This window comes from Papio anubis, chromosome 5 (genome assembly GCF_008728515.1).
Source record: "Papio anubis isolate 15944 chromosome 5, Panubis1.0, whole genome shotgun sequence".
In the NCBI taxonomy this organism is placed as follows: domain Eukaryota; kingdom Metazoa; phylum Chordata; class Mammalia; order Primates; family Cercopithecidae; genus Papio; species Papio anubis.
This window is the reverse complement of record NC_044980.1, coordinates 132,601,287-132,614,352: the sequence shown is the minus strand read 5'-3', so window position 1 is coordinate 132,614,352 and position 13,066 is coordinate 132,601,287. Positions and strand designations below refer to the sequence as shown.

Below are 13,066 nucleotides of genomic sequence, written 5' to 3'. Positions count from 1 at the left end.
GGGCTGTAGGGCAGGTATGAGGCATCTGAGCCCAGAGTGAGCCAAGAATAAGCACAGCAGGTGGGGGAGGAAGAAAGACTACTACTCCCACTTGCACACGCTCCCAGTATGGTCTCCCGGAGAGACAGCTGTGACCCTTGCCAGGTACCACATCCTTTTATTAGGTTCTTCTTGGCCTCTTAGAGCAGAACTGTATGAGAATCTTGACTTTGCACAAGAAACTAAGGTTAGGTATAGTAGAGACAGCCTAATGTGGAGTCCTGGGGGTGGGTGGTTGGCACAAGGCCCTGGACTCCTTCCCTGCAGGAGGCAGGCAGCCTTTCTTCCTTCCATGGTCACAGAGGGGGCTGTGTTCAACTGCCTGGCAGAAGGTCTGATTGGAATGTGCTTGGAAGGTGAGCTCAGGTGATACACTTCACAGATGGGGCCCATCACATCCGCTTTGGAATGGAAAGAAAGTTGTAAGTAGTAATATCAGACTTCCCAAAGGAGGGGGAATGGAGGTTCAATCCATGGAGGGAGTAGGGGTTCAATCGCTGGACAGATTTACTTGCACCCAACCAAGACAACAGGAAAGAAGAAAACCAGACAGTGGAAGTTATGGATGAACTGATAGATGAACATTCATGTATCACCTTTGGGCTAGAGGCAGCCTTGCCTGAGCCTGGAGGTTGGAAGCTGACCACTTCTAGCCTAAGGAGGTAAGGAAGCAGAAAAAGCAGAGGTAGACTGTTTTCCTGCCCAAAGGTATATGCACAGGGGCCCTGCTCATTCTTACTCAGCAGCACACTTGATGCAAGCCATACTGAGGCCATAAGCATAGCATCATCACTCATGGCAGCCAGCCTGAGGTCTGACAAGCAGGGAGAATCAGAAAGGGGTGGCTACCTCAGCAGACCATAGAGAGCCAGGCTTATATGACCAGATGCCACTGAGCACGACCATGTGTACTATGTGTGCCCTGATCCCTGCAGAGGGCTCACATACCAGCACTTCCTCCTCTGCTGCCTCTGTGGGGCCATCCTTCCCTAGTCAGCATCCACACCAGGCTCAGAAAGTATAGAGACAAATGTCAAGTGCAGGGAGTAAAGAGGCTCATGCTCATGCCATGCTGACCCTGGCAGAGCAGCCAGAGCATGTGTGGCATGACACATTACCTCTTGGGGACCAAAGAAACAAGTCTTCAGGTGTTCATCTTGCGGGTGTTAAAGGTACTTCTGCTGTCTTCCTGTGTCATAGGAAGGCCCTAGGCTCTCTCCACACCCTGCTGCTGTGTTAGGGGCAATGGGGTGACTCAGAGGCTGCAACAGCTACATTGCCTGCACCTACTGAGTGCATGTGGCACGGGGCTGAATTGGAAGGAAATAAGATAAAGTTGCCTGGGCAGCCAGAGTGGAGCTGGCCAGCTGTCAGGAGTTGCCTCCGTGCATCCATGGATGGGCTGCTTGGAAGACCCTGTGGAGTGGGTAGAGAGGTGGGGCCTGGAGGTCTGTGCTGGCCAGGCAGGTGAGGTTGGATGGATCAGAAGAGTGCCAACATCTTCCCTTAAGCTCCCCATCCCTGCAGGGTCCTCTACCAGACCTCAAGAGCCTGTGCTGCAAGCTACTGCCCGTGACCTCTGCCAGCACGGTTGTACGTCCCAGGGCTTGGTTCGTCTGCAGGACCTCTACTTTTTGCCTCTCTCAGTTGGCTCAAGAGCCTGAACTGTTTTACTCCTGGGGGCTAGCTTATCTACAGATAGAAGGACCTCTGGAGGGAGCTTCTAGTCTAGATCGTAGTAGAAACCAAAGATAATATTTACCAGGACAGAACTGAACCCAGCCACTTAGCTGCAAGCTTCCCCTTCTGAGCCCTTCAGGGTACACAGTGGGCACCAGCCCTTGAGATTTGGTATTGTTAGCGCTTTGGGGAGCACCATCTCAGTTTCCCACCAGTGTGGAAGCTCCTTGAGTGTGGAGGAAGGTCCCCCCAGCACCGTGTTTTCAGGCCTCATGAGTGTCCAGTAAACACTGACAAAGCTGAGGAGCAGTGGAAGACAACAGAGAGGTGAGTGCAGAATTTGTGGGATGCAGATGGCTGCATGGTGCAGCCTCAGTCAGAACACAGGACAATAGCTTCATAGGGAATTTTCTACCCTGGTAGTCAGGATTTTGCTCCTGACCAAGAAAACAACAAAAAGAAAACCATACAGTAGAACTCATGAATGAACTGACACACTCCACCACCCCTACTTCATCTGAATACCTTTATTAGCCTCACATCTTCTTTGAGCCCTGGGCTATCCTCCTGTTCCTCCTCCCCATGCCTTCCCTGCAGGCTGCTCCCAGGCTTCATGTGTCCTACTGTCCTGAGACTCGGGCCAGCCCTAGGCAGCAATCCGCATCTCTTCTCGAGATCCCCACACCTGTGTCATTTTCACTCTTCTTACCTTGATCCCATTCCAAAAATGTATTAGCAACTTAATGCCTTTGCGTTCCTCAGATCCAGGCTCCAAGTGAGCAGTGGTCTTTGTCCCAGAAGTAGCAGCGAAGAGACCTCAGCGAGGCCCCGGAAAGGGAGGTGGCTGAGGGAGCCTGTGCCAAGCCCCAACAGCCCAGGGAAGCCTTGCAGAAAGATTCTTTCTAGAGGAAAGACAAGATTAGCTGAGCCTCCCCAAAAAAGACAAGTAAAGAGGACACAGAAATATTTCCTTTAAAAGGGAGCAAGAGCAGATGGAAAGAGGGTTTATATTAATGAAATCTCCGGATATTAAGGATGAAATGAATGCCAGGGAAGGTTATTATCATTTCATTAGAACACAAAGGAAGAAACAAACACGTTATTATGTGAAATCAAGAAGTTATGAACAAGGGAATCCAGCAGGGAAGTTATTAGCTGGGTTAATTAAAACAGAACAAGCCGGTTGAGTAATTCCATCTGTAGAACCCAACAAGGAAGGCATAATTCATTGCCCTTAAAAAAAATACTCAGGGTATTTTTCTTTTTCTCCTTTACCAGAAATTATGTACTTTTGGTATTGTCTCACAAACCAAAAAGATTTATTCTTATCAAAGCTGAATTGATTTAGCACTCTTGTGAGAGAGTTCAGTTCTGACCAAAAGAGATGGCAATCCCCCAGAGATTCTTGAGCCCAGACAGCCAGGGGCTCTCCCCCATCTAGGATCATGGGTCCCTCAAAGATCCCTCCATTGCCTGGCTTGCAGGATTGTGGGAGGTGGCAACAGAACATGGGACCAGGTCTTACTCATCCATCCTAGTGATCCTGGGGAGGGCTGGACCAGGCCACGTTTGCTTGCCAACTTCTCCACTGCTTCCTCTTGCCATCCTGAAGCTGGAAACTCCTTGGCACAGTACTGCTCCCTACAGCTGTCAGAGCCAGTCTTTCCACCTAGCTTTGTTGGCATCTAGCACAAGGGAGATGACCAACAGGACTGCTGTTTGCAGCATCAACCCACCTGGTATTGTTTGAGTAGTGCTCATATAGCTGGCTGAGTTGCTGCTCCCTTCAGGAGGCCTGGAAGTCCCAAGTATGACAGTCCCGAGTAGGCCAAATGGGTCCCATCAGCCCTCAGGATTTTCTTTGTCTCTCATTTGTCAGGCCTTATGAATTAAAACTAGGACTCTGGGTTTGCGTGAGCCCTTGGAGGTTGATCTTAAGGGCTATTTCTCAAGTTAACATACCAAAGGGCCAGAGCTCCCAAGTTCTTTGGCCCTTGAGCACAGGTATAGGACATGAGAGCTGGAAGGGGCCTTGCTAAGGGTATAGTCCATCGAAGGCTTTTGTTGGAGAGGAGGAAACTAGGCTACAGAGTGAGAGAGGAAATGTCTGAGACCCATCTGAGGCTACAGAGCTAACTCATGGCTGAGCTGGACAGGAAACAGTGTTTCTTAGCAAGTCCTGGTAACCTACTTCCGCCCTGTGCCCCTCATGCTCTATCCCTGCACTTCAGGGCTATCTCCCGCAGAGTGCCTAGGAGACTCCTGAAGAGCGCAAGATACATTTTAATAAGGGTTATAGCATGTGGCACAAACACTGCTTCATAATTGTCAATTGCTTTTTTTAATTGATGTACTTTTTTTAGAGCAGTTTTAGGTTCACAGCAAAATTGGGCAGAAGCACAGAAAGTTCCCATACCTCCCTGTCCCACACATGCACAATCACATCCACTATCGACATTCCCCACCACGGTGGTACATTTGTTACAACTAATGAACCTAGATTAACACATCATTATCACCCAAAATCCATAGTTTACACTAGAGTTCACTCTTGGTGTTGTACATTCTATGGGCTTGGACAAGTGTATGAGGACATGTATTCATTATAGTATCATACAGAGTATTTTTTGCTGCCCTAAAAATCCTCTGTGCTTCACCTCTTCATCCCTCCCTCCCCTCAACCTCTGGCAATCACTGGTCTTTTTACTGTTTCCATAGTTTTGCCTTTTCCAGAATATCATATAGTTGGAATCATACAGTATGTAGCCTTTTCCGATTGGCTTCCTTCACTTAGTAATATACATTTAAGTTTCCTCCATGTCTTTTCATGGCTTGATAGCTCATTTCTTTTTTAATGCTGAATAACATTCTATTGTCAGGATGTACCACAGTTTATTTATTCATTCACCTACTGAAGGACATCTTGGTAGCTTCCAAGTTTGGGCAATGATGTATGAAGCTGCTATAAACATCCTTGTGCAGGTTTTTCTGTGGATATAAGTTTTCAGCTCATTTGGGTAAATACCAAGGAACACAATTGCTGGATCATATGGTAAGAGTATGTTTAGTTTTGTAAGAAACGGCTAAACTGTCTTACAAAGTAACTATACTGCTTACCATTACCACCAGCAATGAATGATAGATCCTGTTGTTCCACATCCTCACCAGAATTTGGTGCTATTAGTGTTTTGGATTTGGGGCATTCTAATAGGTGTATCATAGTATCTTGTTGCTGTTTTAATTTGCAATTTCCTGATGATATATGATGTGGAGCATCTTCTCATATGCTTATTTGCCATCTGTATATTTTCTTTGGTAAGGTACCTCTTTAGGTCTTTTTTTTTTTTTTTAACCACTTAAATGTATTTTATTAAGTAGATCAAACTCATTACAAGTACTGTTTCTAAGACATTTAGGGTAGTATACATTTTTGCTAAATGGTGAAAAACAAATTAAGTAATCATTTAAATGGCCTCCAGATTCCATGTGTCCTTTTTTTCATACTTTCACTATTGTTTTCCCCAAATTAGCTCCTTTCAGCATTCCCATAAATGCAGCTGGCATGTTTTCAAATCCTTCGATGATATATTCCTTGTCCTGGATTTTACCCTGTGAGACCCATTTCAGCAAGTCCTTCAGAGCTTTTTGGCGGACATCTCCTTGCCAGCGGTAGACAACAAAGCCTTGTATGTGAAGCTCCTGAAGGATAATAGTCTCTGGGTTTGGACCTGGGGGAAGTGGGCCGGTTCTGTTATATGTAGAGATGGCTCCACATATGGCAATCCTTCCAAATTTCTTCATCTGGCTGATAACAGTGTTTGAAAACTCTCCACCTACATTATCAAAATAACAATCGTAACCATCAGGAGAGGCTTTCTTCAAGGTTTCTTCCAAAGACTCTACTGTCTTGTAGTTACAGACAACATCAAATCCAAGCTTTTGAAGATAGGCAACCTTTTTATCAGACCCTGCTGCTGCAACAACTTTGCAGCCCTTGAGCTTTGCAATCTGCCCCACAACAGAGCCCACAGCTCCAGCTGCTGCATTAACCATCACTGTTTCTCCACCCTTCACACCACAGATGTCAAGTAGGCCAAAGTAGGCAGTCAGGCCTGGCATGCCAATTGTCCCCAGAGCCAAAGACACTGGTATTGTGTCTGGCCACTCTGTCAGCAGCTTTTCCAGATCTTTCCCATCAGAAATGGAGTGTGTTGTCCAGCCTGGAGAAGTCAGTACAATAGTTCCTTTTGGTAGGGCTGCATTTTTACTTTCCACAACTCTGGCCACTTGCTGCCCCATCATTGTATCATCTTCTTTCAACGTTTTGGCTAAAAATCTCATGTAAGGATCCACGGTGAGGAACAAAGCTTCAAGCAGGACCTCTCCATTTTTTAAGGGTGGTAGCTCAGCTGTCTTCAACTCAAAGTCACTATTAGTAGGATGGCCAACAAAGTGCTTCTTCAGGGTCCATATCTTAGTACGAACCATCCTGAAGCTCAGGAGTCGGAGGGTTCCACTGCTGGGGAAGGCGGCTGGGACTCTTTAGGTCTTTTGATAATTTTTTAACTGGGTCTTTTGTTTCATTGTTGAGTTCTAAGAGTTCTTTGTATGTTTTCGATAAAAATTCTTTATTAGATGTGTCCTTTGCAAATATTTTTTCTGTTTGTTGCTTGTCTTCTTAGTGTCTTGACATTATCTTTTGCAGAGGAGGAGTTTTTAATTATTTTTGTTTTTGTTTTTGTTTTTTGAGACAGAATCTCACTCTATCACCCAGGCTGGAGTGCAGTGGCATGATCTTTGCTCACTGCAGCCTCAACCCTCTGGGCTCAAATGTTCCTCCCACCTCTGTCTCCTGAGTAGCTGGAACTACAGGCACACACCACCATGCCCGGCTAATTTTTTATTTTTATTTTTTGTAGAGTGTTTTGGTGTTTCACTATGTTGCCCAGGCTGGTCTCAAACTCCTGAGCTCAAGTGATCCACCGACCTTCACCTCCCAAAGTGCTGTAATTATAGGTGTGAGCCACCATGCCTGGCCAAGTTTTTAATTTCAATGAAGTCCAGCTTATCAATTATTTCTTTCATATATTATGCCATTGGTGTTGTATAGAAAGTCATTGCCAAACCCAAGGTCATCTAGATTTTCTCCTATGTTATCTTCTAGTAGTGTTATGGTTTTGGATTTTATATTTAGGTCTGTGATCCATTTTGAGTTGATATTTGTGAGTGGTGAAATGCCTGTGTCTAGATTCTTTTTATTTTTTTACAGGTAGCTAAGTTACCTATAGTGTTCCAGCACCACTGAGTGTAAAGATTATCTTTGCTCCATTGTATTGCCTTTGCTCCTTTGTCAAAGATCAGTTGACTATATTTATGTGGGTCTATTTCTAGGCTCTCCATTCTGTTCTACTGATCTATTGTTCTTTTCTTTCACCAATACCCCACTGTCCCGATTACTGTAGCTTTACAGAAAGTCTCAAAGTCAGGTAGTGTCAGTCTTCTTTGTTCTCCTCCAATATTGAGTTGGCTATTCTTGATCTTTTGCTTCTCCACATAAACTTTAGAATACATTTATTGATATCCACAAAATAGTAATAACTTGCTGGATTTCAATTGGAGTTGCATTGAATCTATAGATCACGTTGGGAAGAACTGACATCTTGACAACATTGAGTCTTCACATCTATGAACATGGAATATCTCTCCATTTATTTAGTTCTTTGATTTTGTTTATCAGAGTTTTGTAGTTTTCCTAATATAGATCTTGTATATCTTTTAGATTTATACTGAAATATTTCATTTTAGATGGTGCTAATGTAAATGATAATGTATTTTACATTTCAAATTTCACTCACTTACTGCTAATATATAGGAAAGCGATTGACGTCTGTATTATTCATCTTGTATCCTACAGCCTTGCTGTAATCACTTTGTCGTTTGATTTTGAAACAGATACCTCCTCAGAAGATGGTAGTTAAGCTTTTGTTAGTTCCCACACTTTCTCTCCACTTTGGGCTTTCCTATATGCTGTGATTTGTTTTGTTTTGTTTTGTCTGGAGCATTCTGTCTTCCCTATCCTCAGTCTCCACTCCAGATGCCCCCTTCTTTAAACCTGATTAATCTTTGAGGTCTCAGAGAAGCATGGTTTATACTGGGAAGCCTTCTCTGACTCTATGAGTCTGGGTTACCTGATCCCCCCTACTTCCTTTCTTCTCTGGAAGATGTAATCCCTATTCTGAAGAAACTAATGGCTTATTTGGGAGACAACCCACAAAGGTGAAAGTAATAATAAACAAGGTTTATTATTTATACTGGGAAGCCTTCTCTGGCTTATACTGGGAAGCCTTCTCTGACCCTATGTGTCTGGGTTACCTGATTCCCACTACTTCCTTTCTTCTCTGGAAGATGTAGTCCCTACTCTCAAGAAACTAATGGCTTATTTGGGCGACAAACCGCAAAGTTGAAAGTAATAATAAACAAACACTTATCTCTGTTCTAAGAACTTTACTTTTACTTTTAACTCATTTAATTCTCACAGTTGTGAAGATTAATGAGAACTGCTCTCCAAAACCCTCAGAAACTCTCCTCAACCTATAAAATTGAATCCAGACAGTTTAGATTGGCCTATATGCCTTCACATCAGAATCTAAATCTACATTTCCAAACTAAGCTGATTTACTCACTATGTCTTGATATAATCTATACATCTTTACCTCTGAACACTTGCACATGCTATTCTTCCTGTTTGAGATGTTCCCTGTGGTCTCATTCCTCCATGACCATTCCATCCTCCACATTTCTATTGCACTTATTTTCTGGACAATTCATTTCTGTTATGAACCTAAGCAAGTTTACAGGAACGAAACTTATGGGATGCCAAACAGGTCAACTCTTACTGCCCTCTACAGTCTTTTGGATTTTGGTTGTGAGCCTTGCATAGCTGTTTCTGGTGTGATCTCTGCCTAATCCAATTGCTGTGTTTTATTTACAATCTTTGTGCATTGACATAGCCAACATATTTGTCATTGAAGTGGTTACTTAGTATTGCATGGTGTACATTCATTGCTTCTCTTTTAGAGTCCTGTATTAATATTGTAATTCAATTTTGTTTTCCCAAGTATTTGCATGCCAAGTATATACAAGAAACCACATCTCTTGTCATTAGTCTGGCAATTGTGAGCTCCTCAAGACAGAGACTGTCTTCAACATTGCTGTATCCTCCACCATCTTTAGCTTGCATGTACTAGATGCTCAGAGAACCCTGTTCAATTGATTCAAACTATCATAATGCCAGGAATTTAGCCATGTAACTTAACACCCACCTCTACCCTGATAAAAACGAATCTCATGAGGGCTAAGATATGTAACCAGAGAGGATCCAGTAACTTTCTCCAAATGCTTGATCAGTCAAACATCACTTCTCTCATCTTGTCACCTCCTCTCTCCAGAGTATTATTTAGCTACAAGGATTCAGGAAACCTTAAAGATCACTTTCTCAAGCAGCTGATGCATACAAGCTAAACATAAGGACCAGTTTCCTGGCAAGTGCTTCTTGCTTCTAGTGATACAAGGCTGTATGGGGCCCCAGGGGTTGTGGGGTGGAGTGGGTTAGTGATCCCATACTTGCCATTTCCCTGACTTTGAGTGGAAGCTCAGAACTCCCAGCATTACCTGCTTAATCTGTACTGAAATTGCAGAAACCTGGCCTGGCTTCTCTGCCTTTAGGAGGGTAATCATTTCAGAAGCACATTGTACTCACTTCTGCAGCCAGGCATGGCTAGATTTAAGCAAAACTTTTTTTACTTCTTTATTCAGTGTTTGCTACTTGTTGACCCACCCTATCCTTCCAAGAAAGTTCTCCTCTTACTTTTCCCCATCCACTGTTTTTCTCCCTCCTGGCCTCTCCACCAGTGATTTCTTCCTGGCTTCTACATGTGAGTATCTCCTCATAAATCTCTCTGCTTCTGCCTTCCTCTGTCTACACTTTCCCTCTAGCAGTCTTGCTTGCCATAACGACTAAATTGATACCCCTCAACAGTGACTCCTCAAACCCCATCTTCAACCCTGACCTCTTGAGCCAACTCTAGGCCTACATTTCTGGATGTCTGCTAGTCATTTCCTGCTAGCAATCCAAATCCGACCTGTCTAAATAGCTCAAGCGGCTCTTTCCCATGTTTTCCAAACTTCTATCAGTGTTCTAGTGACTGATGTTAAGAACCTTGGGGCTTGTCTGGGCTGCTTACTAACCACATCTTGGACCCTCAGTTTCCTCATTTGTTATGTGAAGACAGTAATGCGCTCTCTATCTCACTAAAGAGCACGGATTGAGACAAGCTATCTAGAAGCATGTTTTAAGCTGTAAAAGGGTACACAGAGAAGAGGTGTAATAATTGTATTATCATCTTTGGTTTTTTTAAGCTAAAAAAGCTAAAAGCTACTCTCATCTTTAGCCACACATTCACCCCATCACCTTAAGTTACCATTTCCTTTATCCCTATACTTCTCATCCATCCTTTTATCTCAATTCTTGATATGACCACCAGAGTTTAAACTCTGTCACCCACTGCCTAAACTAGTTCTATCCTAGCCTAGTTGTATCCTCTAACTCAGTGGTTCCCAGACTGCAATCCACATAAGAATTACTAGGAGGAATTTATTTATTTATTTTTTTTTGGAGACGGAGTCTCGCTCTGTCGCCCAGGCTGGAGTGCAGTGGCCGGATCTCAACTCACTGCAAGCTCCGCCTCCCGGGTTTACGCCATTCTCCTGCCTCAGCCTCCCGAGTAGCTGGGACTACAGGCGCCCGCCGCCTCGCCCGGCTAGTTTTTTGTATTTTTTAGTAGAGACAGGGTTTCACCGTGTTCGCCAGGATGGTCTCGATCTCCTGACCTCGTGATCCGCCCGTCTCGGCCTCCCAAAGTGCTGGGATTACAGGCTTGAGTCACCGCGCCCGGCCGGAATTTATTTAAAAAATGCAATTGTAGTGTCTTTCACAATTGTGCTGGGACAATTGAATATCTACATGCAAAAGAATACCTCATACCATATACAAAAATTAACCCAACATGGGTCAAAGACTTAACAGTAAGAACTTAAAATAAAAAACTCTTAGAAGAAAAAATAGGCATAAATCTTTGTGACATTCAATTAGATAATAGTTTCTAAGATATGACACCATAAACATGAGCAACCACAACAAAATAGTTAAAGTAGAATTCATCAAAATTTTATAAAATGTTGCACTTCAAAGGATACCATCAAGAAAGTGAAAAGACAACCCACAGATTGGGAGAAAAATTTTGCAAAAATTTTATCAGATAAGAGAGTTGTATCAATGATTTATACAGAGCTCTTACAATTCAATTATAAAAAGATAAACGACCCAACCAAAAATGAACATATACAATTTATTTGTCAATTATACCTCAATAAAACTGGGGGAAAGTGAGTCAAGGATCTGAACAAACATTTCTCCAAAGAAGACATACAGATGGACAATATGTACAAAAAAAAGATGCTCAACATCATTAGTTATCAGGGAAATACAGATCAAAACCATAATAAGACTGGGGACAGTGGCTCACACCTGTAATCCCAGCACTTTGGGAGGCTGAGTCGGGCAGATTACTAGAGCCCAGGAGTTCTAGACCAGCCTGAGCAATGTGGCAAGACCCTGTCTCTACAAAAAAATACGCAAATTAGCCGAACATGGCAGTGCTTGCCTGTAGTCCCAGCTACTCAAGAGGCTGAGGTGGAAGGATTGTTTGCGCCTACGAGGTCGAGGCTGCAGTGAACCGTCATCGCACCACTGTGCTCCAGCCTGGGTGACAGAGTGAGACCTTGTCCCCAAAAAACAAAAAATGAAACAAAATGACAACAAAATAATGTACTTTCCAAAAACCATTGAATTGTACACTTTAAATGAGTGAACTGTATGGTATGTGAATTATACCTCAATAAATCTGCTTTAAAAAACTCACAAGATACCATTTCACATCCACTGGGATAGCTAGAATCAAAAAGTCAGATAATAACAGGTGTTGATGAGAATGTGGAGAAATTGAAACCCTCATACACTGCTGGTGGGAATGCAAAACGGTGCAGCTGCTTTGGAAAACAGTCTGGCAATTCCTCAAATGATTAAACATAGAGTTACAATATGACTGAGCAATCTTACTTCCAAGTGGGATTTCAGGTAATACATATACCCTAGATAAACGAAAGCACATATGTCCACACAAAAACTTATACACAAATGTTCATAGAAGTATTATTTGTAATAGCCAAAAAGTAGAAACAATCCAAATGTCCATCAATTGATGAGCATATAAATAATATCTGGTATATATACATATAATGGAATATTATTGGGCCACAAAAAAGGTATGAATACTGATCCATGCTACAATATGGATGAACCTGGAAAACATTATACCTAGTGAAAGAAGGCAGTCAAGAAAGGCCACACATTGTATGATTGCATTTATATGAAGTATCCAGAACAGGCAAATCTATAGTGACAGAAAGTCAATCAGTGGTTGCCAGGGGATAAAGGGGATGGCAGGGGGAGGGGGTGCTAAAGAGTATGAGGTTTCTTTGGGGGATGATGAAAAGGTTCTAAAACTTACTGCAGTGATGGTTGCACAGTTCTGTAAATAGACCACAAAAGTGAATTATATACTTAAAATGGGTCATTTGCATGGCATGTAAATTATTTCCCAATTACCTTAAAAATGCGGTTATATGGGGAAAATTGTTGATGGGGATATTTTACAGAAAGCTTTAAATGCCAAGCTGAGCATTGAGGACTGGATTCTCTAGGACCAGTTTTCTCAAAGTGTGCTTCATACGCCGTCTGCCTCACAATAGTTACAAATACCAAGTCCTGGCTGCACCCCAGAGACTGTAATTCAGAATGTTTTTCGTGGGATCAGTACTTGCATTTGTAGCAAGCACCCCACGGAGGCTGCAGGCTACAGCCCATTGTTAAACATTTTGCTGCTCAGTCTTGCCTCCAGATTCTGCTCCATTCTGCCCTGCATGTTGCTGCCAGATGAGCCTCCAAGAGTATAGTTTGGGTTGGGTCACCTTCCTGCTCAGAACCCTTCAATATCCTTTCATTCCCTTAGCATGAGCTCCAGGTGTTCTGGGCAGCCTGGTTCCCACCTAGTCTTTTTATTTAGCCTTATCTCCATGACTTCCTACATGTCAGTTAAAAGGTAGTATTCATCACTCTCTGAACCTGCTTTGTGGATTCCCAATCAGTGCCTGTGCCAGGCTGTCCCATATTCCAGGAAAGCATCTCCTTTCATCTTTTGCTCATCTTTTGCGATACAAGTGTCACCAT

The 13,066-nt window shown here is 43.1% G+C and overlaps 1 protein-coding gene and 1 pseudogene across 3 annotated transcripts in view; one reads left to right on the top strand and one right to left on the bottom strand.

Annotated features, from left to right (window-relative positions):
• The window catches only part of NRG2 (neuregulin 2), a 200,619-nt gene that overhangs the window by 117,716 nt on the left and 69,837 nt on the right, over positions 1–13,066 (top strand). The gene's annotated exons all lie outside the window — the stretch shown is intronic.
• LOC101002588 lies at positions 5,064–6,253 on the bottom strand (annotated as a pseudogene). Its single transcript, XR_004184005.1, has one exon. The product of XR_004184005.1 is annotated as a prostaglandin reductase 1 pseudogene (transcript).